The sequence below is a fragment of the Protopterus annectens genome, chromosome 11.part0 (genome assembly GCF_019279795.1).
Source record: "Protopterus annectens isolate FY-2018-M chromosome 11.part0, PAN1.0, whole genome shotgun sequence".
NCBI classification, from domain to species: Eukaryota; Metazoa; Chordata; order Ceratodontiformes; family Protopteridae; genus Protopterus; species Protopterus annectens.
The window spans coordinates 34,599,857-34,627,776 of NC_056745.1; the positions used below are offsets into that span (position 1 = coordinate 34,599,857).

Below are 27,920 nucleotides of genomic sequence, written 5' to 3' on the forward strand. Positions count from 1 at the left end.
GGGGACATCATGGGCTCTCACAGGCATCTGCAGACAGGATACTCCACTATTTCCTGGACGTCATGCTATGGCATGCTACTGACCAAATTTATTTCCCTTGCAACCGTGAAGAGAGGGCCAGCACTATGCATCTCTTCCACCATGTGGCAGACTACCCAGAGGTGCTGCTTGCCATAGATGGCATGCATATCCATATCAAAGCACCACCTGGTGACCAGGGTAGAGTCTGCATAAACCGCAGGGGCTATCACTCCATCAACTACCAGGCCATGTGCGATGCCCAGGGCATAATAATTAATGTGTACTGGCAGCCCCGTTAGCTATCATGACTCCCACATCTGGCATGCCTCACAGCTGTACCAGGCATTTGCCATGGGGGGGCATCCTGTATGGCATCTTGTGGGGGATGCTGGCTATTCACTGGAACTGTGGATGATGACACCCATCAGAAGTGCATACACACACACACACACACACACACACACACACACACACACACACACACACACACACACACACACACACACATATACACACTCAAGAATGCCATAATGAGGCACAAGCACAAACCAGAGTCATAATAGAACATCTGTTTGGGATGCTCAAGTCATGGTTCCACTGCCTTGATATATCCAGTGGAGCCCTGCAGTATACCCCAGCGACGTGTGCCCACATGTTCATTGTAAGTGCTATGCTTCACAATATGATTCTGCGGAAACAGCTGCGGCAGGATTAGCATGGGGAAGGGCCACACAGCCCCCCACCATTGATAAGGTTCCCACAGGCACAGAAGGACTTGGAGGAGGAAGCCCTGAGCCTGCACTTGTAGGCAGAAGGATGTGTGCCCAGTATGCCCAGGCCTTGGCAAAGAGACAATGCATAGCACACACACTGACACTGTAAGGGCCTAGGGACTGACACTTCTCTCCGACTCCCACACACAGTAAAATGGATGCCACACACACCACACAACCTGTCACCCACCTTGTATAGGCTGTGAACTGTGTGCATCCAACATATGCAGCCCTTAAGCACCATCCTCACCTCTGCTGCAGGCACAAGGTAAGTGTGTTTTCTTAACAATAACTGCATGGATTACTATGTTCTCCTACCATACCTATGGTATTGCAGCATGCATGCAAGGGACTGGGTTGGGCTACTGGGATAGCAGTATACCAGTGACAACTCTATAGGACATCAGGACGTGTGTGTCCAACCCATCACCACAGTATGCAGTCGTACCCAAGGCAAGTAATACCACAGCAGTATATGTGTGGGGGCCAGGTAGCTGGGGGGTAAGAGGTCACATGCATGGTAGGCATTGTGGGAGTGCCATACTCATCCCACACAGTCCCACCCACCAACCTAGCTGTAGAAAACCATAAACAATGTCTGGCACAGGCTAGGATCACAAATGACAACAATGATGACACACACCCATACAGAATTATACAGTGATAGCACAGCAGGTTCTGTGGTTGCAATAAGGCTTTGAAGGGCAAGAAGTCTGAAACCCACATGTATGCCAACACAGTCTGATCTCAGTCTCTGTACTGATATGCCTGTAGTCTACAACACAGGCCATGATATTATGGGAAATGGCAACAAAAACTAAAGAAAATATCAGCACAGTCACTGCAAATGTGTACAGTTCACAGGTGCCCCCCTCCCCTACAAAAGCAGTAGCATATATATGTCTGCAGGGGAAAGAACAGTACACCACACATCACAAGGGCTGTCACAATCAACATGATAACCTGTGCCATGACAAGACAATTGCCTGAATACCCTTACTGGTGTGCTGCCCGTAGATGTGCATGAGGAACACACACTAAAGTTCTCTGATCCCTCCGTGTCTCTGCTGGACAGGGGCTGTGTTTGCTGACATGCTGTAACCTGGCCTACACCTTCATCTTTGTAGGTGATAAGGGCCTCAGGGTCCATACCCTAGTAATGGCATAATGACCTTTCAACCCACACAGAAGTGTGTGTGTCAGGGGTGACCTGATTGCTCTTCACTGCTCTGCCACTGATACTGTAAGTTACATTGCTATCCTGCTTATACTACACATATGGACATTTCTACACAGTAGACTGCACTCAGTACCCACAGACATACCCACAAACCTGTGACAGCAACACATCTGGACAAAGTCAAAAGTGAAAGTGGGACAACTGCAAGATGATAGGCATGTATACTGAATACCGCCCTACATACTGAGGAAGCTGGTAGAGTAAAGTGTCTTACATTCCCAGGACTTCTCTGCAGGTGAGGAACTTTGATACAGTAATGTCTGTCCCTAGGTTGTAATGTCAGTGTTCAAGTACATGCAACTAACTTGCCATAATAACACAAGTCTATGTAGACTGCATGAAAGTGCTGGACAAGGCACTGAATCATCTGACCGGAAATATAATGTGCAGAGGTATATCACCTGTCAGGCAGGAAGACTAACACACAAGTGGCAGATGCCTAGCCAGTACAGTACCAACTTACTGGAATGCTTATAAAGCTACAGCAATCAAGTGGCCATAACCACACCTGTAAACAGGCTTTATTGGGCAAGAATGTGCATAGTGTCGCTCATGATATTGTTTAGTGCATATTACATCTTGTATTCTTCTGGTAAAGCACTGTGATGATCTCAGGATGTCTGTTAGTAGGGAATGACAGACTACACTGCAGAGTCAAAACTCACATATATCAGAAAACATGTCTGCTAAAACAAACCCAGTACCTGTAGGGCCATTCTGTTTACATTTGGGAGGTATGGTTGTAGCACACAAAATCCCAGACTGGACTACAACTATATGTGGAATGGAGTCCAACAATCACTATGGAGGGTCATACTAGGCATGCTCCTACACTTAGAAAAATCACAGCCCATGTGTACACTCACTATTGAGAATCATACCTCTCAACCTCAAAGAGCAAGGAATCTAGAGAAATCCATAAATAAAAGAGGGACAAAGACACAGAAATAGGAAAAATATTGAAATAATTCTCTTACAAATGTAGAACATTGGTAGAATATTAGATTTTGCATTAGCATGAATGTTCTGAAGGATGTGAAGTCTGAAACTCTGTCTGTCATTATATTTGAATGTCAACCTTTACTGATTTAACAATATATCACAGAAGACCCAAATCTTATGAGAAATGGATCAAAAATATGAGGCTACAGTCTGGACATTCGGTGAAAATCTACACAGTTGGGAGGTATGTGCAGGGTCACACTGGCCATGTTCCTACAGTTAGAGAATCACATCCCATGTTTACAGTCACTATGGAGGGTCATACTGGGCATGCTCCTACACTCAGAAAATCACAGCCCATGTGTACACTCACTATGAAGGGTCATACTGGGCATGCTCCTACACTCAGAGAATCACAGTCCATGTGTACACTCACTATGGAGATTAATACTTGGCCTGCTCCTACACTCAAAGAATCACAGCCCATGTGTACACTCACTATGGAGAGTCATACTGACTATGCTCCTATACTCAGAGAATCACAGCCCATGTGTACACTCACTGTGGAGAGTCATACTGGCCATGCTCCTACACTCAGAGAATCACAGCCCATGTGTACACTCACTATGGAGAGTAATACTGGGCATGCTCCAGCCCATGTGTACAGCCCAAGTGTACACTCACTATGGAGGGTAATATGAGGGTAATACTGGGCATGCTCCTACACTTAGAGAATCACTATGTGTAAACCAAGATTGCCTTCCACTACTGTATTGTGCCTATATGTCAGTACAAACAGACAGCTATGTACAGCTTGCCTGTCTCTCCCAACCCCTATCACACAGCCATACTGTCAGCTACCTGTATGTGGCTCATATATCATAGGTCTGCAAATGGTGAGTGTGATACACATGCATATGTAAGGGCAACACATACACTTATATCAATCATACAGTGGCAGAGACAGGTGGAGAAAGAGAGAGAAACAGTGAGAGAGAGAGAGGGGAGATACACACACACACACACACACACACACACACACACACACACACACAGTCATACAAAGATACAGACACACTGAAAGTCATAGAGTGTCATCCTGCTGCAGACAATTGCACACCTTGTGCTACTACTGCCGTGTCCCACTATGAAGATGAATCCCATTGCCTAAGCAATCTGGCATCACCTACTGTTGTGTGTTTTTGCATGTGACAGTTTCCTGAAACCTTGACCAACAGAACAACACTGTCCATTGCCAAACTTTACAGTGCTGTCTGATGACACTCACTTTAGAAGTAAATTCAGCCCCTCAGAAACCCAGTAAGCTACTGTAGTACAGATAACTAGATAAGCAGAAGTTATAATCCCAGCACTGACTAGTGTGTGTGTGTGTGTGTGTGTGTGTGTGTGTGTGTGTGTGTGTGTGTGTGTGTGTGACAGAGAGAGAGAGAGAGAGAGAGAGAGAGAGAGACAAAGACAAAAGCATACAGTATCTCCTGCATAGGTATTTTGAAAATACACTTTTGAGGCCTGTGGAGGGCAGTAGGGTACCTATTTCCCCACTTTACAAGGCTGTGTAATGACACTCAGTTTAGAAGGTACCTCAGACTATGAATAGCTCTGTGGCACATGTAGTAACTGTGTAATACTGTAGTGCAAGTAACTAGATAGGTAGGGTTCTAATCCTAGCACTGGCAACTGTGTGTGTGTGTGTGTGTGTGTGTGTGTGTGTGTGTGTGTGTGTGTGTGTGTGTGTGTGTGTGTGTGTGTGTGTATGTGCATGTGTGCATGTGTGTGCGTGTGTGTGTGTGTGTGTGTGTGTGTGTGTGTGTGTGTGTGTGTGTGTGTGTGTGTGTGTGTGTGTTGTGCTTCAAAATCATATCCTGTGTGGGTATACCCTTCTTATGTGCATCCCATCCACTCTTTTTGCCACCTCCTGATGGCATTACTTTATTTAGCATGTTACTGGCATCTGCCCCTCATGCACCATGTTACACCATTGCACAGACCATTGCAGCCATCTGTATAGATGTCTACACAATATTTCATAGTTTCATAGTTTCATAGTTTAGTACTAGGCTATCTGCCCTGGGGCATTTATAAGCCTAGCCATAGTGCTGTGGCTTTCGCCACCCCTTGTAGTGGTACTAAGTGTACAGAATAGATTTAGAATACTGTGCCTCCTTCTGGTAGTGACACATTGAAGACCCCTTTGCTTAATAGAATTAGTTAACTGTGCCTCTGTCTAGTAGTGACACAGGGGTGACCCCCGGGGTAAACCTATGATCTCCCATCCACTCGTCAAGATTTCTCTTGAAGAGAGTCAGTGAGGGGCTCTGCCTAACATGAACTGGAATTCTGTTCCAGAGTGTGGGAAGCCTCTGAGTTATGAATCTGTCCCTCCAGCATGTCCTATTCATATTTGTGCTGAGGTTCAAATCTTTAGCTCTCGTGGTTCTGGTGGATTTGGATTTTTTGAGGTGGAGCATGTCCATCAATTCCTGATTGGACATGGCCTTGTACGTCAGGCACAGATCACCTCTGAGCAGGCGGTATGCTACTGAATAGAGCTGGAGTTTCTTTAGTCTGGCAGCATATGACATATGTTTGAGACCCTTGATCCTCTTGGTGAGGTACTTTTGGGGTCTCTCCAGCTGTTGTAAGTGCCGGGTGAGGTACATACCAAATGGGGCATTGTACTCAATCATGGGCCTGATAAGGGAGGAGTATAAGGGTACAATGACCTCCTTTGATCTGGATGTGAAACCCTTCATGATAAGGTGGGCAAGGTAGAAAGACTTTCTAACCACTTTGGCAACGTGGGTGTCAAAAGTGAGGTCACTATCGACTTGGGTCCCCAGGTCTCTGATTACTTTTTCCATGCTCAGTGGGTTACTGTCTATGTGATAATTTCTTGGCATTCAGTTTCAGGCCATGATTCCAGCACCAGTTGTCCGTTTCAGTGAGGCCTTTCTGTAGGATGTGTGTGTCAGCTGGTGTATCGACTATGGCGCCTAGTTTGCAGTCATTTGCAAACTTTGTCAGCCATAACCCTCCCATGTTTGCTTTCACATCTGAGAAGTAAATGCCGAACAAGAGGGGTCCCAGGACAGAGCCCTGGGGGACACCACTTGTGACTGGCTTTGAGTCTGACATGGCTCCCGCAAATTTGACTTTATGGGTTCTGTTCTTTAGCCAGTTTGCAACCCATCTTGTGACATATGGATTTACCTTTAAGCTGTTGAGCTTGTCTATGATGCCTGAGTGGGGTATTGTCAAAGGCCTTAGCCAAGTCCAGGTAGGCTGTATGGACTGCTTTGCCCTCATCAATGGCTCTAGCGACTGTTTCGAAAAAGTCAACTAGGTTCAAAAGGCAGGATCTGCTCTTCACAAAGCTGAACTGGGTGGGATCAAGTGTCTGTAGGTCCCCAATGTCTCTGTTTATGAGTTCCATAATGATTCTTTCCATAGCTTTGCAGACAAGGCTGGTCAAGCTTATGGGGCGGTAGTTCCCAGGGTCTGCAGAGGCGCCTCCTTTGTGGAGTGGGACCACTGTTGCTGTACGCCAGTGTTCAGGTACATATCCTGTAGTAAGGCTAAGGTTAAACAGCATTTTTATATGCGGGTTTAGCTCCTCTTGGAGTTCATGTAGCACGCAACCGGGGATACCATCAGGTCCCATTGACACTGTGTTTTTTGCTTTGCTGAGGGCGGCTCTCACCTGGACATCTGAGATGACAGGGAGGTTACATTCAGCTGGGATAAGTATTTCTTCTTTTGGGGGTGAGGGAGGGGAGAAATTTGCACTGAACCTGTCTGCCAGAATGTTGGCAATATCTGTGGGTTCAGTGAATTTTTTGTCGTTGTGTACTAACTCTGAGCATATCTGAGGGTTTCCACCCAGGTTTCTGACATAACTGAAGAAGGCCTTGTGGTTATCTTTAGTGTCCTTGGCGATTTTTCTCTCAAAGTTGGCCTTGGATATTTTTATGAGAGAACGTAGCTTTTTACTAGTGCTGATCAGAGATGCCTTCCCTTTATGGGATTTTGCTCTGTCTTGCAGTAGCTTCCTTCTTTTGTTATACAATTTGTTTATGGCTGGGGTCCACCAGACAGGATGCTTTACCTTGGTGGAGAGGGTCTTGGTTTTATTTGGGATTGCATGATCCATGCATTCTTGGAGATGTCCATAGAAAGCGTTTGCGAAGGATTCAGCATTGTGGGTTGTGGTTTCCACTGGCCCAGTGGGCTTAAAGGATACCATCTCAGTCCTAAGAAGTGTAAAGTTGGCTTTTGAGAAGTTTTTCACTGTAGTCTTTTGTGCTGGGGGTGGAGGTGGGATATGTATATCCAGGGTGATTAGTTTGTGGTCAGATCTCACTAGTGAGGGGTATACTTGTGGTGTGGAGCATTTTGAACCCATATTAGTGATGATCAGGTCTAGTATCTTATCTCCCCTTGTGGGAGAGGTGACTAGCTGTTCCATTGCATTTGAGTTTATGAATTCCAGGAACCTTTGGGCTAGGGTGTTTGGGCTAGAGTAGTGCACCCAGTCTATGTTAGGGTAGTTGAAGTCTCCCAATATGATGGTATTTGGTGAGACATTCATATCCTCCAATGTCGTCAGGAAGGCTGAATGGGGTTCTTGAGATTGGGAGGGTGGTCTGTAACATGCAACCAGTTGTATAGCAGTTTTGCCTATGGTTAGTTGCACCTGGATGGTCTCCGATGATTCATGTGTTGCCACTAACCTGGAGGTGTGGGTATCCTTGAGGAATATGGACACTCCCCCTCCTTTTGTGGTTCGGCCCGGATTTTGGGGCCGAAAAGCATGATACAAGGTAAAGCCTGGTAGCGCCGGGGTGCTCTCAAGAGCCTTGAACCAGGTTTCAGTTACTGCGCAGACATCAATGTTCTCCATACTGAGGAGTGCTTTGAGAGCCTGCATCTTGAGATTTAGACTTCTGGCGTTGAGCAGCATTACCCTTAATTTTTTTCCATTTTTGATTTCTAAGGAGGTGGGTTCATCTTTTGAGCCTTGCCTAAAAAAGGCACTATGGGGTGGCAAGAGCCTTAGCCAATATCCGGAAGCCCAGTGGTGACAGGTGCAAGCCATCCCTTGCGAAGCAGCATGGCTTGTCCAGCATGTCATCCCAAGCAGACAGACATTGGATCCCCCTAGAATGACACCAGTAATTGAGCCAACTATTAAAGCTAATCATCTTGTCTTTGTATTGTGGCATCATTCTTGGTGAGGGCAAGATGCTGCTCAGGGTCAGGGTCATACCAGCCTGGGCTACATAATCAGAGAGCTCCACTATGTCTCTTTTCATGTAGGCCAGGGAGGTACGTCTCAGGTCATTCACACTGGCATGGACAATGACAGAGTCATATTTGTACGTGCCTTTGAGTGACCTGAGTGTGTGTGTTATGTGGCGGATCCTAGCCCCCGATAGGCAGCTCACCGCTACCCTCTCCTTGTTCAGCCTGGTAAGCGGAACGTCGGTGTGTCTGACTATAGAGTCACCTATCACTAGTGTATCAGGCATAGTGTTTGGCCTTAAGGGCTGTGATTGTTTGACACACTGATTTATTGAAGTATGTGTTGCATGTGTTATGTTTTGAGGTGGATTTTTGAGTGTCTGCTTTGGGAGCCTCTGTTGTTTTGGTAAGTTTTTTATTAGAGCCTCCGAGTATGTCTTTGTGTTATTATGTGTTTGATTTGCAGTTGGGGTATGTCTATGTGTGACTGGGTTTGTTGTGTGTATGGTTACCTTCTCCTCCTGTCTGGTCTTGCCAGTCCTGATTTGAGAGAGTTCAGCCTCCAGTTTGGCTATATAGTTGCATCTCTCACATGTATTTGTGTTTGTTGGGAGGAGGAGAGGGTTGTCTGTGTACATGAGACAATTGTAGCATTGTCTCAAGATTCCCAGATTAACCTGCTGAACAGGAGAGGATGCTAGTAGTCTACCACTCAACATGCTAGAATATTATAAGGGAAGTGCTGTGCCTTTAAGGGAAGTGGGTATTCACAGGGGTGGATGTAGTGCTTACTTTAGTTTGAGAGTGCTTACTTATAAGAGAGGTTTTGAGAACAAGTGCTAGGCTTAAATATAGCGAGTAGACTGATTATACAAAGAGTAGAGCTTTCTTCAGGGAAAATTTGAAGAGCAGACTTGGCGGAGCCAGAAGAAGTTTAACCTTGTTTAACCAGTGCTGCACTATGCGCACAATCGCGCAAAGCTGTGCAAATGCGGATTTTAAACAGGGAACTTCAAAAGAGCTAGAAATGGTTCAAAACAACCAATAACTACAGCTCTTGTGCTGAGGTCACTTCCCTCAAGGACAGGTAGGCTGCTCAAGGCTCCCCACTCCCACTAGTGAGCAAAGAATCTTCCTTCTATCCAAGTAAGGTAATGGACAACACAGGAACTACACCACAGCCCAGAATACAGCAAGGCCTGTAAACTGGTCTAAACTAGTCGAGGAGAGGCAGGAAAACAAGGATTATTTGTTTTTGTTTTTTTGTTTTTGGATAGAAAACACACAGAAATGCAGAAACAGCAATAAATCAGTAGTACAGGCTAGCACACTTTAGTGGGCAGCCTCAACAATTAAATTAAACAGCAAACAAACAAATGTTCGATTAAAATTTGACTAAAATGTAATTTTAAGTGCAGATAGTAATAAATGCAGTAAACAGCTAAAAAAACAGTTAAAGCTTGCTTGAGGTAAGCACTAGAAGGTAACTCAAGTAAAACACAGCAGGATACTTAAATCAAGAAAGTAGTCACTTTTCTGAGTTCTCTGTAGCTAGGACCACTCTGCAGGACCACGTGGAGCTGTGTCTGAGCAGTATAGCTTGAAAAAATGCCAGAAGCGGATTTTAAACAGGGAACTTCAAAAGAGCTAGAAATGGTTCAAAACAACCAATAACTACAGCTCTTGTGCTGAGGTCACTTCCCTCAAGGACAGGTAGGCTGCTCAAGGCTCCACACTCCTACTGGTGAGCAAAGAAACTTCCTTCTATCCAGTAGTTGGCAACCCATAAGTGGTCTGTGTCCCCCAACAATGGTCATGCATGTGATATTGTTGGCAAGTAGGTCACAGTTAGTGTACCCACACATGTGCTAGCATCAGATATCATACATGATGCAACTTCATGGTGATACGAAGTGTTTTACCCTGTCACTTGTCCAGGCTTGTAGAAGCAATACATAACCGCAGTTACTATTCCTGGTGGGTTATGTCACTATCCATAAAGGCTGTCACAACATTAGGTGTTGTAACAGGTACTGGGTTATGTCCCATGAATTTCATGTATGGACTATGTCATGTGTATGTAGCAATATACTACACTGAAGTGGATGTCTCAGTGGAAGAATATGCCCATTGGTAAATGTGTTTGTCTTACTGTATGCACAACTCCTGTGTCAGTCTTTACTGTGTCTGTGCTAAAGATATCCCAGTTTCTCTACATTTTCCACCCTGTGAACTGCAGAATACATACAACAAACCTTTACACAGTGCCATGCATGCCCTCATTAACTGCATCAAGCTTGAGTGTATTTGAAAAGAAATAGCAGTGCCAACAGGTGCTCACATGTGCATCTGTTGCAGTCAATAACATGGCAAAGCTGGTGAGAGACCTACTGATAGTATTCCAAAACCTGTTCCATATGTGTAGTGCCTCCCTGTGTTACTGCACAACACTGAGGTGACATGTGTGATGGCTACCTGTCTGTGACGAAGGATATGTATGGCAGGTCACACTGTCTGTCATCACACACTGTTACATGCATGCACACCTGGTAAACATACATATAAAGCTGTGCCTTGGCGATGAAATGGTCAGTGTATGTCCACTCTGCCTTACTCCATGTTGGTATTGTCTGCAGGGCCACAGCCTGCCAACACACAGACACCTGGAACACAAACAGAATACATCATGTCAGACTACATTCAGGCACTGGTACTAACTGCAATAATGCATCATGGCTAATAAGGGGCATATACCTCTGTGTGTACCCATAACAAATGCAAGCAGACAGCACTTTAAACAAAATTACATATCTACAATGTATGATATTCACCCTGTACATCAGACCCATATTAGCCTGTCCCTGCATTGATGGTATGGATGACAGGGATGTCTCACAGGTATCATCATATGCAGAGGGTGTGGTGTGGGTGTGCCAGAGGCCTAGGCTGGGCCATATGGTTGATATCCACATATGTATGTTAGTACTGCTATTTCATACATGGGCTATTTAGAAGTGCTGTGTGTATGTGGAGGTGAACGCCTGTGATACAGATGGGTGTGTGGGTATGTATGCACACAGTCATGCTTTGTGGCTGCCCTACACAGCTGTATGTTGGACAGCTGTGGACCGTACAAGGCATGGTGTCAAGTTCATCTTCTCTGGTCATGGATATGTTAACTGGCCTGCCAGGGGTCTCACTGGCACCACCAGGCTCAATGCCAGATGCAGTACTGCTCCCTGATGGTGACTGATGTCTGCTGGATCCGCATCCCTGATGGGCCAGGCCAGGACCATATCCCCATGGACTGCTGTGGTGTGCTGTGGACAGCAACCTCCCTTCGGTGGTGCTAGTTTCACTGCCACTACATGAGTGTGAAGGTACACAGCCCCATAGACTCTCAGCTGATGTTGCTGCTGACCTATATCCACATGGCCAATGCCCATCTCTTGCCCCACACTCCAGCACAGACGTGACACAGTTGAGGACTGACAAGGTCTCACCCCACCGTCTATCCATGACCTCAGATTGTGGGTGAGGGGTCTCATCAAGTTCACTGATGTTGCCACGTTAAGCAGCAATACCTGCATTCAACACCCTGAGTATTTGTCTGGTGTTGTGTTCACTAAGTGCCTGTGCATCTATTACAGCCCAGAACATCCATCTGGTGTCACCTGCTGTGGCACTTACAATGGCAGCTCAATGAGCAGCAGTCCTTCTGCAAGCACCCCTGCCCATCCATCTGTGTGGGACCTTACCAGCACTCTGGCTATGGCCAGTGTGTACACTCACACTTGCCATAGTCTCCACACTAACTTCTTCCATGCCACCATCTGACAACTGTCCATCATCTGTGGGCACTGGGGACAGGGCATGTGAGAGCATTGTGACTGTGTGCAGTGACAGTGTGTATGAGTGAGGATGCCAAACGTTGGCACAGATTCAGCCCCTGACAACACCACCTGTACCTGTATAGCAACATCGTCATTGGCAGGGTCTGTGGACACACTGTCATCAGATGCTGAGTGGGAGGGACTGAGACCACCATGACCACCTGTGTGGAAAAGAACAACATATGTAACATAATACCTGCACTACACTATCTTCTGATAAACATGCACACAGTTGCACACACACACACACACACACACACACACACACACACACACACACACACACACACACACACACACACACACCACAGACACACACACACACACACACACACACACACAGACGTGAGGTGGCAGACATGCATCACACAAACCTCACTTTAGGCAAATGCTGACATTCACAACATAGTCAGAACACTACATATCCTGGACATGCACTAAACAGCATGCAGTGCAGCCCTTTATACTTCCTGTTACAACTTCTGTACACCTCTGTGATATGTGGTATTGTTAGTAGGTGATGGGCATTATAGTACCACACACTGCAGACATGCACATATAAGTGCAATTCACCTGTATAGCACAGTGCCAACTCTTACAGGACATACTTCCCAACTGTGTAGAGTGTCCTTGAAAGTCTACATGTGTGGGCCAGATGTCTGCTCTGTCTTTCATAAATCCTGTGCTTGTCTGTCACCTTACTCTGCTGATATGAGTTCTGCTGCCACTATATAGTGACATACATAGAGTCTGACACCTCTAAATCTGGAGTACATATATGTCACAACATAACTGTGCACACTTACAATTTCCGATGTTTAGAGTGGATATTATGTTTACACAACCATGTGTACATGCCAGCTATGTCCCATATATAACATGAGTGCACAGAAATTCTGTGATAATATCACTCAACTTTACTGTGACCTATGACCTGTGCAATCCAATTCCAGAACACATACATTGGGTAGGGGAACATGTTGGAGTTGCGATACGTACAGGCTGGATGCATGACTGTACACACGCTTAGGATAATACGATGTTAAAGTACATTCTCATTTCCTAACAGCAGTCAGTGTGCTTGTGAAGGTGTACATGAGCATGGCACATCTGCACTTTGCGATATGTGTACACTAGCCCTTGCAGAACATGTCAGACTCTGTTGGATTGCAATGGCATGACGTCTGCAAATGCCTCTTCAGGGCACCACACAGATTCTGCAATGTATGTATGTGTACACTGTGGCTGGGCCACTCCAAAACTTTGATTCTCCACTGTGGAAGATAATCTTTCATGGATGTTGATGTATGGTATGGATCAGTGTTGTGTGGAAATGAAGTGCTCTCCATCCACACCTTTCTAGCGGATACATGATGATTGAGTAGCCAAAATTACTGGTAGGTTGAACTGTTCCTAATTCCCTCCACCTTGCCCACAGGCACACACCAGCTCATGAACAGCAACCACAAAGCAGAACACTGCCATCAACATGCTTCAGCATGGGGAAGGCATTCTCCTGCTGATGGACATTGTCATTCTTCTGTCAAACAAAACTGTTGGTATAATGGGCAAAACAAGCAACCTAGATGTCATTACACCATAACACATCTCCATACATAGTAGTGGGAGACCAGCAGTATTATCCCTGAGCCATCAGCCAGACCTGCCTGTTGTTCAGTGTGTGAGATGCTTTCCATCTTCCAGGCCTACACCATAGGCCATACATGTGGAAAATATTGAGATTGTACTCACATGTAGTACACACTGGTACTTGCCACTGATTCCTGCCACTCCTGTAGTGTTGCAGTAGGACCCTTGTCACCCTCAATGACGAATGTGGGTCCTGTCTTTCCGACACATTTGGAAGGCTGTCCTATGCAATTTCACTGTTGGCCCATATGTCCATCTCAATTTGATGAGTGTCTGCACTGTGTTGCATGGTATATGCACTGCTGTGGGAATGTGTGTGTGTGTACCCCATTCTGCCCTGGCCCCTTGCACAAAGGAGATCAAACCTGTTTCCTGTAACAGAGTTGTTTATCTTACAAGTGAGTTGTACAGGTTATAGGTCACATGACAGATCACAAGGGTGTGTAAATGTGTGATAGTGCTGCCATGTTTGTACCTCACAAATGGCCGTCATTCTCATGGGTATGTGTACATCATTTAGATGCAGTGTATAACATTTATGTCCCTAGAATTGGCCCTTCCTCCCCCCATTTTGTCAGTCTTTCTCTGTATGTCTTGCAATTACAGATTGGCAGGTATGGTACAGATATATGACATCTCCTACTAATATGCCCCTGTGATGACCACTGCTATACAATGCAGTTAACCCTACCACAAATAAACATGCAGATATTTGCAAAACAGTTGAAAGTAACAGTTGTGTGCATGCTGACATGAATGACCTTAACATGCCTGTGCTACTGGTAAGGTACAACAACGTAATACCATACTCACCGGCTGAAGGCTGCTGTCCCTCATGCAGACCAGAGGTACTTATGTAGGTGTGGGGGAGAGAAACTGTCAGCAGGCTCACAGTTGGCAGTGGTACTAACATGAATGCTATGTGTCGGCACAGGTACAGTACAAGCTATGATACTAACCATTTAGCTGTCACTCACCATAGATGTGCACTTCTGTGCATTACCAAACCCTACCACAAACGCTGTTTTACTGCCATATGCATGTAGATACTCTATAGTAGACAGTATGAGTAATAAATCAGTACATTGATGTGCACTGTGGCCTTACCTGGATACTCCTCACCTGTTTCCTGGGTGCACCCACCTCCATGACTACCACGTGTTGTTCTGCTGTTCATCTGGGGGCTACTCTGAGGTTGGCAAGGAGCTCCTCAGTAGCCGTGAGTGGGGGCTATATTGGTGGTCTCTGGCCATGGCAGCAGCTCTTCATTGGCATGACAGATCAGGTCAGTGGCACGATGTCTGACCTGATCATATGCATGGCCTTGGTGGCCGATGGTGTTGACTCTGTGGGCAATGTCATCTTACAGGGCAGTCTGCTCCCACATATCTTGGTGGCTCCTTGAATAAAGGATGCTGTGGTGTTCTACTATGGCCTCCACTAGTGCAGCAGTCTCCACCTGCGATAGTCAGGGAGCCCCAGCATGGTACCTGGAAGACATAAACACAGAAACACATCACAGGACCTCAGATATTTTGACAGAGTTATACACAGAAACAGCACATCAGTATTGAGTATCAGCACCCACCACTTCCAACCACATCATAGCCCTGTTGTGTGTCAGCACAGTATGAGCCTGCATTGCTGTCCTGCTCCTGATGTATCATGTTCCCCTCAATGACGGCCAGTACATTGCATAAACCAACATTCACCATCCACGTTTCTGTAGAGAGTTGACAGTGCCCATGTTTCTTGCATATGGGATGTCAATGGTGCTCCAGCTTTGCTTCCATACAGTGTGTAATGGTGCCGGTAGCATATGGCTGTGTTCATGTCGGATGCAGACAGGTATGTTCTCAGGTTTCATGTGAAGTTGCTTTTCTTGATTTGTATTAGGTAGTAAGCACCCACTCCCTGATGACTGAAGAGGTGTGTGTGGTGTGCATATCCACCTGTAGTGATGATGAGCCACAGTTGTGATGTTTGGCCTAAAGCTGCTGCAGCACTTTGTCTGTACCTTTGGTGCATGTGTATGTGGACGAATGACATTGATCACTCACACTGTTAAGGTCTGGGACAGAGTACTGGAAGCTATGTTAAGAAGGGAGGTGAGCAATACTGATCAATACTGATCAGCTGTATGGTTGCATGTGAGGAAATAGCATTACAGATGCAATGTTTGCTCTGACAGTGTTGATGGAGAAGTACAGAGTAGATCAGATGGAGTTTCATTTTGTTACTGTGGTCTTAGAAACTGCATATGACAGGGTACCTAAAGAGGAGTTGTGTTGTTGTATGAGGAAGGCAGGAGTGGTAAGGGAATTTGTAAGAGAGCTACAGGAGATGTACAAGGGTAGTGTGACAGCACTGGGCTCTGCCATGGGAGTGACGGGTGTGTTTATGGTGTAGGTTGGATTACATTATGGTTCAGCTCTGAGCCCTGTCCAACTTGCAGTGCTGCTGGACAGGCTGACAGACAACATCAGGCAGGAGTCACCAATTACTGTGGTGTTTGCAGATGACATTGTGATCTGTACTGACAGTAGGGAACAGGCTACGGAGACACTGAAGAGGTGGATATATCCTCTACAGAGGGGAGTGATGATAGTCAGCAGGAGTATGACACGGTACATGTGTGTGACTGGAAGGGAGGTTAGAGGAACAGTGACTATGTAGGGGAAACACTGGAGAGGTGGAGATGTCCTCTACAGAAGGGAGTAATGATGGTCAGCAGGGGTATGACATGGTACGTTTGTGTGACTGGAAGGGAGGATAGAGAAATGGTGAGTATGTAGGGGAGACACTGGAGAGGTGGACATATCCTCTACAGAGGGGAGTGATGATGGTCAGCAGGAGTATGACAGGGTACATGTGTGTGACTGGGAGGGAGGTTAGAGGAATGGTGAGTATGTAGTGGAGACACTGGAGAGGTGGAAGTATCCTCTACAGAGGGGAGTGATGATGGTCAGCTGGAGTATGACATGGTACATGTGTGTGACTGGGAGGGAGGTTAGAGGAATGGTGAGTATGTAGGGGAGACACTGGAGAGGTGGACGTATCCTCTACAGATGGGAGTGATTATGGTCAGCTGGAGTATGACAGGGTATATGTGTGTGACTGGGAGGGAGGTTAGAGGAATGTTGACTATGTAGGGAGTACAGCTTGGGAAGGTGCATGAGTTGTAACACTTGGGATCAACACTGCAGAGTAATGACAAGTGTGGGAAAGAGGTGGAGATGACAGTACAGGCAGGCTGAGTAGGATGGAGTTTAGTATCAGCAATGATTTGTGACTCATGAGCACCATTACGAGTGAGAGGGAAGGTGTAGAACACAGTACTAGCACCAGCTGTCATATGGGTTGCAGACAGTGACATTGACAAAAAGGCAGGAGTCACAGCTGGACGTGGCACACTTACACATGGTAGGATTTGCAGTGGGTGTCACAAGATTAGACAGGATTATGGACATGTTTGTTACAAAATCTCCCTAGGTTGGACAGTTTGGACAGAAAGCCAGCAAGTACTGGGATAATGTTGTTTTGGATGTGTGTTGAGGAGGAATGCTCACTATATTGGGAATAGGATGGTAGGGATGACAATGGCAGGTAAGAGGTGAAGAGGAAGGTCTACTATAAGGGGTACGGATGTGGTGACCAAGGACATGCAGGTGGTTGTTGTGATACAGCAAAATGTAGAGGACAGTAGCAAATGGGAACAGATGATCCACTGTGGAGACCCCTAACAGGAAAAGCCAAAGGAAAGGGAGGGAGATGTTGTAATGTCAGTCTGCACATGTTGTCAATTAGTTGACAGACACAACACAACTTTAATAGTAAATGACTACAAATATGAAGCACACCTATGGTCAATGTGCATAACACTGCAGATTTGAATGGTACAAGCTCAGTACATCACATGCCTTTCAACAAAAACATTTGCACCACTATTACAGTATGTAAATACCCTGCACAGGTCACTCACATTTCTGAGACACACTGCTATATTAAAGCTGTACTCACAATGAACATATGGATATCTACAATATCCCAGTATCTGACCTACCACTGTCACAGTCAGTATTGTTAACACACACTGCTGTAGTTGGCATATGTGAGCCATCCTTTCCTAGGGTGACTCAGGGACCTGAGCTGTGATCTATGTCATTGCAGACAGACATAGTTGATATGGCCATAGGTACTGTTCTGCAAGATATCAAGACAACAAGGGCAGTTGTGACATATTTGTTGAACCTCCTGTTTTCCCATTAGTACATATCCCGTACTGCATTACATTACAGGCTTACATGTTCGACATGTCTTTTTTTCAAAACTTCTGTGTCCTGCTGGTGCAGTTGTCAGATGTTTGTGTTTTTTTTTTTTTGTTTTTGTTTTTTGTTTTCTTAATTTCTCTCTCTCTTTCTCTCTCTCTCACACACTCTCTCAGTGGGATGTGATTGAGAAATCTGTTTTGCATTGGCAGCATCCTGCCTTTTCTAGGTAATGCTCAAGAGCAGCTGATGGCCTGTGCACCAATTGGTGTCCTCCACTTGCTAATTGCATGCAGAACAGCTGTGTTGTTAGTCCTATAGCCAATGGCATAGCAATACACACCTAGAATTGAGTACATCTTGTGGGCATTGCCTCTTTTCCTTGCCTGTGAGGAATGTGTCATGTAGGTGTGTGAACAACAGCATCAAAGAGGTTCCTTTGTGATACCAGTTACATCGTACACTGTGGAGACAGGCCAACAAATAGGGGGAGAATGTTCCACACATACTGACAGATTCTAAGTATTGCTGTTATACAGCTGTATGGCTGCTAGTGTAACAGGGTTCTGTGGACATGGCTTTTCTGTATGATTTTAAAGTCTGACAGTGTTATGTGGTTGACATAACTCTCAACAATAGGCCAATCTGTAGCATTGCCAGGTATTGAACTCTCATGTTTGGTGAGTTTGTCAGACATGTCTTCTATTTGTAAAATCAGTACCATACTGTGGGGATTGCAGTCAGTAACTTCTATCATCTATTTGTGTTTTTGACTTCATATCCCTCAGGCAATATCTGTTTCAACCCTGTTACACCAGCAACTGTGTCAGTTTATGGCAGCAATATTGCATTTATGCCATTTGTGGGCCTCTGTCCCTCAAGTATGTCAGACTTTGTTCGCATGTCATGCAGTAAGACAGTGATGGGGGGTATTTCATTCTTTAGTGACTTCATTTCTGATACCATCCTACTGATGTATCAGACTGCCAGACATGTCATGTGTAAGAGGCCTAATATATGATGACAAAGCGTGAACATTGTGTGGGACTCTGACCAGTTAACATATCTGTGTATGTATGCTAATTGTTGACAGACTTTCAGGATTGTGTAGCAGTGTAGTGTGTCACTGTTCTGTGGCCTGTGTAGGGAAGGTGGTACATGTATGTCTTATGTCTCTTTTTCTGTCTGTGCATGCTGCTCCAGCCTGTGGTGGTCTCTCAGGTGTACATGTTTGTAGGCAAATAAAAAAAATAAAAAAATACTCCAACCACGGTTTAAATTTTCTCTATTCAGAGCCAGTAGAATATCCAAAAATGAATGAGATAAGAAAACTCACTTTATTTAAAACAAAGCTTTCGGAAATAATCTTTCCTCAGTGCTAGTTAATACATCTAAGTTAAAAGCACTCATTTATATAACAGGAACAGACAAAACCACCTGACACAGCCAACCTATAGAACAATATACGGAACCAAAGTCAATTAAACTATTATTCTAGATAAAGGCTTACAATTTATTGTAAGTGGTAATGATACAATTGTTGAAGCCCTGACTGACTTAAAAATATTTGTGCGAAATGTTAGCTTGAAAATGCTCTTTAAGGATATGTACAATGGTGTTCAAGAGAAGTTTTAGAAATGAAGTGTGTTTATTCTTAATCATTTCCCTATATTGAATGCTTTTAGCTCTGTATGCGAGGAAGAGTTAAGACAGTTATATGATGATGTGTTTAAGCATAAATTAAGAACGCATTCATATAATATAACTTATGGTGAGAATGAGGCCTATTGGTCATTAGTTGAAAATAAAAACATCATAATTAAACAGGCAGATAAACGTGGTGCCATTGTAATTTTTGATAAAATCAATTATCTTGAATTAATGCACAACTAATTGGATGATAAACAAACATTTAAGGAAACTGCTTTAGTCAATGTTAAAAAGATTATTAGTGATGTAAACATGTTTGTATATGATTTACAGACACAAGGTGATATCAGCCTAGAACTTTTTAATTATTTCTCTGTTTCAACTCCAGTTATTCCAGTTATATATGGTATTCTTAAGTTACATAAATCCCTTACATTGTCAACGATGAGACCCATTGTATCAGGGAGAGGTTGGTCAACAGAACCCCTATCTATCTATGTTCAGGAAAAAATTAGTAAATATCTAACTTTATGTCCTGGTTGCATAAAAGACACAGGGGATTTTTTGAAGAAGTTATATCAGTGGTGTGTTACTAACAAAGAACGAGAGTACATAATGGTGACTATAGACATAGCATCTTTGTTCACAGTCAGACGCAATGACTATGGGGTTGATGCTGTCCGTAATGACTATGCGGTTGATGCTGTCCGTAATGACTATGGGGTTGATGCTGTCCGTAATGACTATGGGGTTCATGCTGTCCGTAATGACTATGGGGTTGATGCTGTCCGTAATGACTATGGGGTTGATGCTGTCCGTAATGACTATGGGGTTGATGCTGTCCGTAATGACTATGGGGTTGATGCTGTCCGTAATGACTATGGGGTTGATGCTGTCCGTAGTTTCTTATGTGAAAATACTGACATTAAAGGGAGAGACATTGAAGTATCATGCAGTGTATTGGAAATAGTTTTGGAGAAAAATGTTTTCATGTTTAATAAACAGTATTATTTACAGATTTCTGGCGTAGCCATGGATACTCCCATGGCAAATACATACGCCAATATTGTTTTAAGTCAATGGGAGAAAAGCCATATACATGGCAATAAAAATCTATATATAAATAATATATTATTTTATCAACGCTTTGTAGATGATTGCTTTCTCCTATGGGAAGGAACACAAGAGCAACTAGTAAATTCTGTTTCTTATTTGAATAATACCACCGAATTTATAAAATTTACTATGTGTTTATCTAACATTAAAATGTCCTTTTTGGATGTTGAAATACATAAAACTCATGTTAATATGTTAGAAACCTCAGTATTTCAGGGGAATGTACAAGTTAATAGATACACACATGCAAATAGAATGCATGCTAGCCACGTATTCCGTGGAATAGTTAAAAGTCAGCTATTGCGTATCAGTAGACTTAATGCAGATTTTTACAAATGTAAGCAACAAATGGTAATGATGTATAATGAATTCTACCATAGAGGTTATAAAATGACACAAGTCAAAGAAATAAAGGATGATATATTGAAAAACAGAAGTACTTATGCACGCCCTTTTTTCAGTGATAGTATACATCAAGATAAGGAGAATAATATGTTACAAAATGTTTTACGGTATACCATGACATACAATAATTTAACTAAATATGTTAAATAAATAATTAAAAAGAATTGGCGTATCCTTATGGCCCAACCCGAATTGAATAAACTTTTGGGTACTTCTCCAAAATTTGCATATAGGAATATGTATAATTTAAAGAGAAACTTGTGCTATAAAGATTTTGGTATGAATTTAACACCAACAATTATGAACAAAACTGGCACCGTACCCTGTTACGCTTGTAGTTGCTGTACAGATATTTGTACTGAGAAAATATTTGTACATCCAATAAGTAAAATCAAGTTTGATATACAATGTCAGGCAACATGTAAGACTACTTTAGTTGTATATTTGGCTACCTGCAGGCAATGTTCTGGATTCTACATGGGCAAATGCTCACGGTCTTTAAAGGAAAGAATTATAGAACATAAATCGGAAATGAGAAGACATATCCTTACTAATGCTTTAACACAACATAGTGAAGATGAGAATGAAAAACATAAATTTAAGTTTAAAGTTTTGCAAATAATAAGTAAAGATCCAAGATTAGATGATACAATTAATAAATTAGACACTGCTGAATATAAGTGGATCATCAGGTTGAATGCTAATAAAAAGCCTGGATTAAATAACATGGTCACTGTTAAGTCAATGTTGGAATTGAAGCAGAAACAATATCATTGATGATTCTGTTAATTAATCATCTATATTATAAGATATATGTTTGTTGTTTTATAAATTGTGTTCGTATTTAATTTTATTATAATTTTTTAAACATTGGTTTGATAGATGTATTTTCTCATGTTTTTTAAGCATAGTATCATTGCTTTAATAGTTTAATTGACTTTGGTTCCATATATTGTTCTATAGGTTGGCTGTGTCAGCTGGTTTTGTCTGTTCCTGTTATATAAATGAGTGTTTTTAACTTAGATGTATTAACTAACACTGAGGAATGATTATTTCCAAAAGCTTTGTTTTAAATAAAGTGAGTTTTCTTATCTCATTCGTTTTTGGGTACATGTTTGTAGGGCCAGACTGAGACATGTCCCATACCACAGTCAGCCAAAATAGTACAGTGTGACTTGGGCCGGTATATGTATGGGTAGTCTGTGAGTGGAAAACATACTAGGATATTTCTGTCCAGAAGGTCCTTACACTGTACTGTTCATTTGTTTTCACAGTATGTCACTGTAACTGTGGTTGAATTGGTTGTGGGTATGCACTTTCACAATGGTGTCTGTTTTGCAGTGCTGTTACATCCCTGTAGTGCCTGGTATATTTGCAAATAAAAGTGTAATTCCCCATACTGGATTTTGGTTACTCTTGTGTCAGCCTACCTGTACTGTGGACAATGTTTGATAACATTCTTACCTCATTACCTCCTATAATAATCTCAATTCCCTATGCTCTTCTAGCAAACTGCTTGCTAGCATAAGCAAGTCCAATAACTTGGCAGGTGACTCCCTTTTCTCCAATACTGCCGGAAAAAACTGGAACCTTCTACCAATCGATCTAACTCTACTACCTTCACTGTCACTCTTTAAGCAAAAGCTCAAAAGACACCTAAAAACACATTGGTTATGTCCTTGCAGTAACCATGACTAATCTTCGGCCTTCCCTACTTCTGTCTTCACACTGCCTCTAGATACAACATTCCATACTGCTTACCTCTCTGTAAGCAGAAACTGTCAGTAGTAAGATTAATATAACTTCCAGTATTTATTTAATCTATCAATGAACTTTAAATTACCTCACATATCATGTTGTAAAATGACTTATATTATCCTATATACTCAACCCTTCTTAGTGTAAGTACTTCTCATAAAAATTCCTTGTTTATATTCTAATTTCCTTTCTACTTTCTTTGTTATGTAACTGTAGATGATTTTTTTCTGCTACTTTTGGAGCTTTTCAGCTGTGCCAGCTTATTTACTCCAGTATTTCAGAAATGTCCCTATTTTCATGGCTCCCCCCACTTTGTCACGCTTGGTGTAGATTGGTTGCAGTAAGGGGTTCTGAACCTACCTCTCGACTGGCCAGTTTGTTTCAGACTGTCCAGGTTTATTGGTCATATCTGTAGTGCGTTCCACAGATTTATTATATTATTTCTGTGATCAGTCACTGTGATGATGTGAGGGTGTCTGACAGTAACTGGTGACATCACATTTCATTCTGAGTGGTGAAATCCTTCAGAACATGTATGCTGAAAGCAACCCTGTCACTCTGGCAACATTGTAGAATTTTCAGTGCAATGATTAAAATGATTCCCCAGTTTTTGGCCATTGTCCCCCCATCTGGACAACCTTTGGCCAGATGGGCTGCAGTGTGACTGTTACTGGTGTGCTTCTGAGGTATGAGTCGACTAAATGTTATGAGCATACACACACACACACACACACACACACACACACACATATATATATATATATATATATATATATATATATATTTATATATATCTATTTATGTATATAGTTCTATATTGCTACATGTATATATATAACTGTTTTTCTTTACTTCATATACCATTATTTATATGTAGATATGTATATATTTAATATGTGTATCCGTATTTATATTATTTATATTATTGATATATTCTTCCATATATATGCAGCTCCATAAATATATATGTGCGTATATGTACATATAAAAACCTGACTTTTATTGTACAGAATGTTTCTGTACTGTTGAGTGACTGTACTGCAGACTAGTGAATAAAACCACTAAATTTCCAAATCCTAGTTGTATGTTGTCTGACTATAATGTAAAGGTTCCTGGGTTCAAGCCCTGGCAAGGCCAGTTATTTTTTACTAGGCAGAACACTCTGTAGATGACACAGAGTGATTAAAGCAGTTATAAGCAGCTGTAAGTGGGTTTGCGCGGGATTGCATGGAGCTAAGCAAAGCTAAGTGACACTTGCTTCCACTTACATCAGCTTAGCTTCACTTACGTCTGCTTATGTCCACTTAAACCTGCGCTAATTTTAAATAAAGAAAAGAAAACAAGGGAGACAAGAAAGTGGTAAAATGGGGCAAGCAGGGGGAAAAACAAGATGACAGGCAGCTACGGATGTGCAGGACGGGTGTAGAAAAGGACCATAGCTCTTCATTTCTTCGACAGCAACAGCTGGTATGAAGGTGGGCAATTTGGAATTTAGAGCCTCACACCCCCATAGGGAGGGGGTGTGAGTGACATACAAAACTGATAATCAGTGGGGTAGATTGAGTATGGGGACTGTGTTTCTGGGCATAATGCAGAGCTATGTATGGGACGTAATTTTTTTGGGGACAGTTGCCCTTTTTTTTTTACGGTGAGAGTGGGATGTTGAAGAAGGAGTGTAGGTAAGTGTGGGGGGGATGTTTGGTAGGAGAGGTAGCATATGCAGACAGACAAGACACACAAGACAGCAGACAGGGGCGGTGTGTGTGTGACACATGGGGGAGACACCCTGATGGGGATGGTGGCTGGGAAAAGGATGCCCATGAGCCCCCTAGATGGCAGTAGTGGGACTGATGTCCCCACCCAATGGCAGTCACCACTACTCCTTCACAGCCCCAAAGGTGGTTGTGCTGGGGGGCTGAACTGGAGGGGCCACCTGCTCATAAAGCTGTGCCAGCCTGCCCTCCACCTGCTGCAGTCAGTCATCCAACTCCGACTGGAGGACACTGCGCAGCATGCCATGGACCGCTTGCCAGGTCACAATATCCTTACTGCACCTGCCTGCAGGGGGAACGAGCTTCATCCTCTGCAGTGGTTCCACCTGAGGTTGGTGCAGGACCAGCAGATGAGGGAGGTCTGGGTTGGGTCCCAGACATGCTGGGACCTGGTGCCTCGGCCAGGTGGGGTTGGAGAAGCAGATCAGCTGGGATCAGCCATCCCGAACATGCTATGGAGTGAGAATTAACAAAGTGCATTAGCTAGTCATGAACAAAACATTTCAACATTAGTCAAAACAGCATGCATGGGTGTTCCAATTGACCCAGAACAGTGTAACTGTAACAGTGGCATGGCAAACAGAACACATACAGAAAATGAATGGCAGTCAGGATTGCAACAGCATGCCAGTTACATGTATGGCAACAGGCCAACAGCAGTGGTTATTCAACAAGGTATGTTAGTATGCACACAGTATCAAATATAATAGCCAAAATTAAACAAAGGTCCCAACAGTAAAAGTTTTGGTAAGAACATACCCATGTTAGATTATGTGGAATTACTGGGGCAGATGAGTGGTGGAGGAAGAGAAAATAATTCCATTAACACCTGCATTCACTGATACTTCTCTATATACTACTTTTCAATACTGTACTGTTCTGCCCTCCCTTATGCTCTACCTGGGCCATGGAGCTACTACAGCACACACACTTGTACATATGTGCACCTGGAGTACTATGGGGCAAGGTATGACAACTCAACATGCATAAGTATAGGGAACTCATACCTGTCATACTTACAGGTACATGTAACAATGTGTTCCCTGTGCTGCTGTTCTGTAAGTGTGCTTTTGGCATACTTGTACTGTGATGTTATCTGGGTGCAGGTTTCTTGGCAACAAGAGACTCTATCCTTGACAGTGTGACACATGAGAGCCCTGTATTGGCCAATCTGCATAGTGTAGATGGCTAGCTTGCTTCTGTTTGTAGGACTGGGGCTGCTCAACAGAACATTTATACTCATTTCATACATACACCCATCATATTGCTTCTGCAAATATTTCTTTACCTGTAAGTCCTGTGGGGAAAATATATGTACATGATAGATTACTGTTTCTACCAATATTCAAGTTTACAGCTGTAGAACTAGAAAAAACATGTTAGTAGCAGTCCCTGGATTCAAACCATGGTGTGTGTGTGTGTGTGTGTGTGTGTGTGTGTGTGTGTGTGTGTGTGTGTGTGTGTGTGTGTGTGTGTGTGTGTGTGTGTGTGTGTGTGTGAGTGCAAAAGGGAACTACAGACCTAGTCAGGGTTGCCATTTTTCTGACTGGTCGGGTAGGGACAAAGTGAGGACCAAAAAAAATAAAGGTCTTCAACGTGCTAAGTGTGGACCAAAAAAAAAAAGATCTTTAAACTCGGAGCTACTTGTGTTTAATATGTAACATCAAGCAGTTCCACATTAAACTCAAGTATCTCCGTGTTTACCAATTTTTGATTGGCCCTTATGCTGGTATACGAGCCAATCAAAACACTCGAAAAACGGAGCTATGTTTAATGTGGAACTGCCTGATGTCCGACATTAAACACAAGCAGCACCGTATTTAGCAATTTTTGATTGGCTCGTATGCCAGTATACGGGCCAATCAAAAAAAAAGCAGAGGGCTGTTTCGCCGGGATTTAAACCTGTAGTGTGGGACTCGGGATCGGGCTGCTGATCCCGGGACAATCCCGCTGAAATAGGGACGTCTGGCAACAATGGACCTAATCCTTATCAGGCTGAGCTACTGGTATCTGTTGTTTGAGTTATTTCTGTCTAGTACATACTTTTCTGCACACTCTACTTTTTTATCAAATGTCTTTTTATTTGTTTTCCATAATAACTACAACAAAAATCAGAACAAAAAAAATGTTGATATTACTGTTTACATAATATGAGCATATTATTAAAACTAGATATTTGGACATTTTAATAAAACAGACCAATTTAGAATCAAGTCAACACACTTTACTTTTGCAGTCTACACCTCTTAGTGTCTCACACTTTCCTGTACATTCAGGGCTGCATACAGATGAAATGGAAAGGGTAACACAAGGCAATGCTGACAGGAACACAGTACAAAACATTACTGAAGAAAATATTTACTTTTGTAGTTTGTCAATGATTTCAGATCCACATTCTGAACTATGCAGACAAACAGTGCTACATCACTTCACCTCAGTTACTGCATGCTGCAGCAGCTACACAACTGTACTTTTCGGATACAAAACAGTTTGTGGTAATAAGCTTTATTATTTTTGACATAACACTTTCTATAACTCGGAAATCTACAGTTAGTATTACTGCATAATCTGCACAGGAGGACTGCTTCTCATTTTGTTACTGTTACAGTTGCCCTGACACAGCAGTTTCTTAGCAGGTTCTTTCAGACAGCCTAATACATATTCTACTCTTCCTCTCCTCAACTGTACCTTCTTTGCTACAAAACTCTGTATTACAGAGCAGCTGGCACTACTAAGTTCTAACACTGGCAGCCTGACACATGCATTTATTCCATGCAGTTAGAGCGCAATTATATATACACACACTACTACCCTTACTATTTCTGTTTATAACATCAGATATTAGAAGTATTTCTGTACTCACAAATCACTTGGTGCAGATAGACCAGGCGCGGTGCATGGGCATCTATATTAGCAGCCCTCTCAGCAGCAGCTGTATGGGGAAAGAACACACAGTAAGCACACCTGTACAGTAACATATACATGTTTTAAATAATTATTTAGAAATACACAGACTGGATACTTTCAAACTTCTGGGACTTCCTGCGCTCGTGTCTCTTGGATCCACTAGACCAAGAGCTCACCCCTCCTATGCTTTAGGTCACCATAATGATGATCCACCTGCTCAGCAGTCTGGGGAATGCCAGAGGCACTGGCGAGATCATGTGTCA

The 27,920-nt window shown here is 43.2% G+C and overlaps 1 protein-coding gene across 1 annotated transcript in view; it reads left to right on the forward strand.

Annotated features, from left to right (window-relative positions):
- LOC122815148 overlaps positions 1-27,920 on the forward strand; it is an 83,510-nt gene that overhangs the window by 17,476 nt on the left and 38,114 nt on the right. The gene's annotated exons all lie outside the window — the stretch shown is intronic.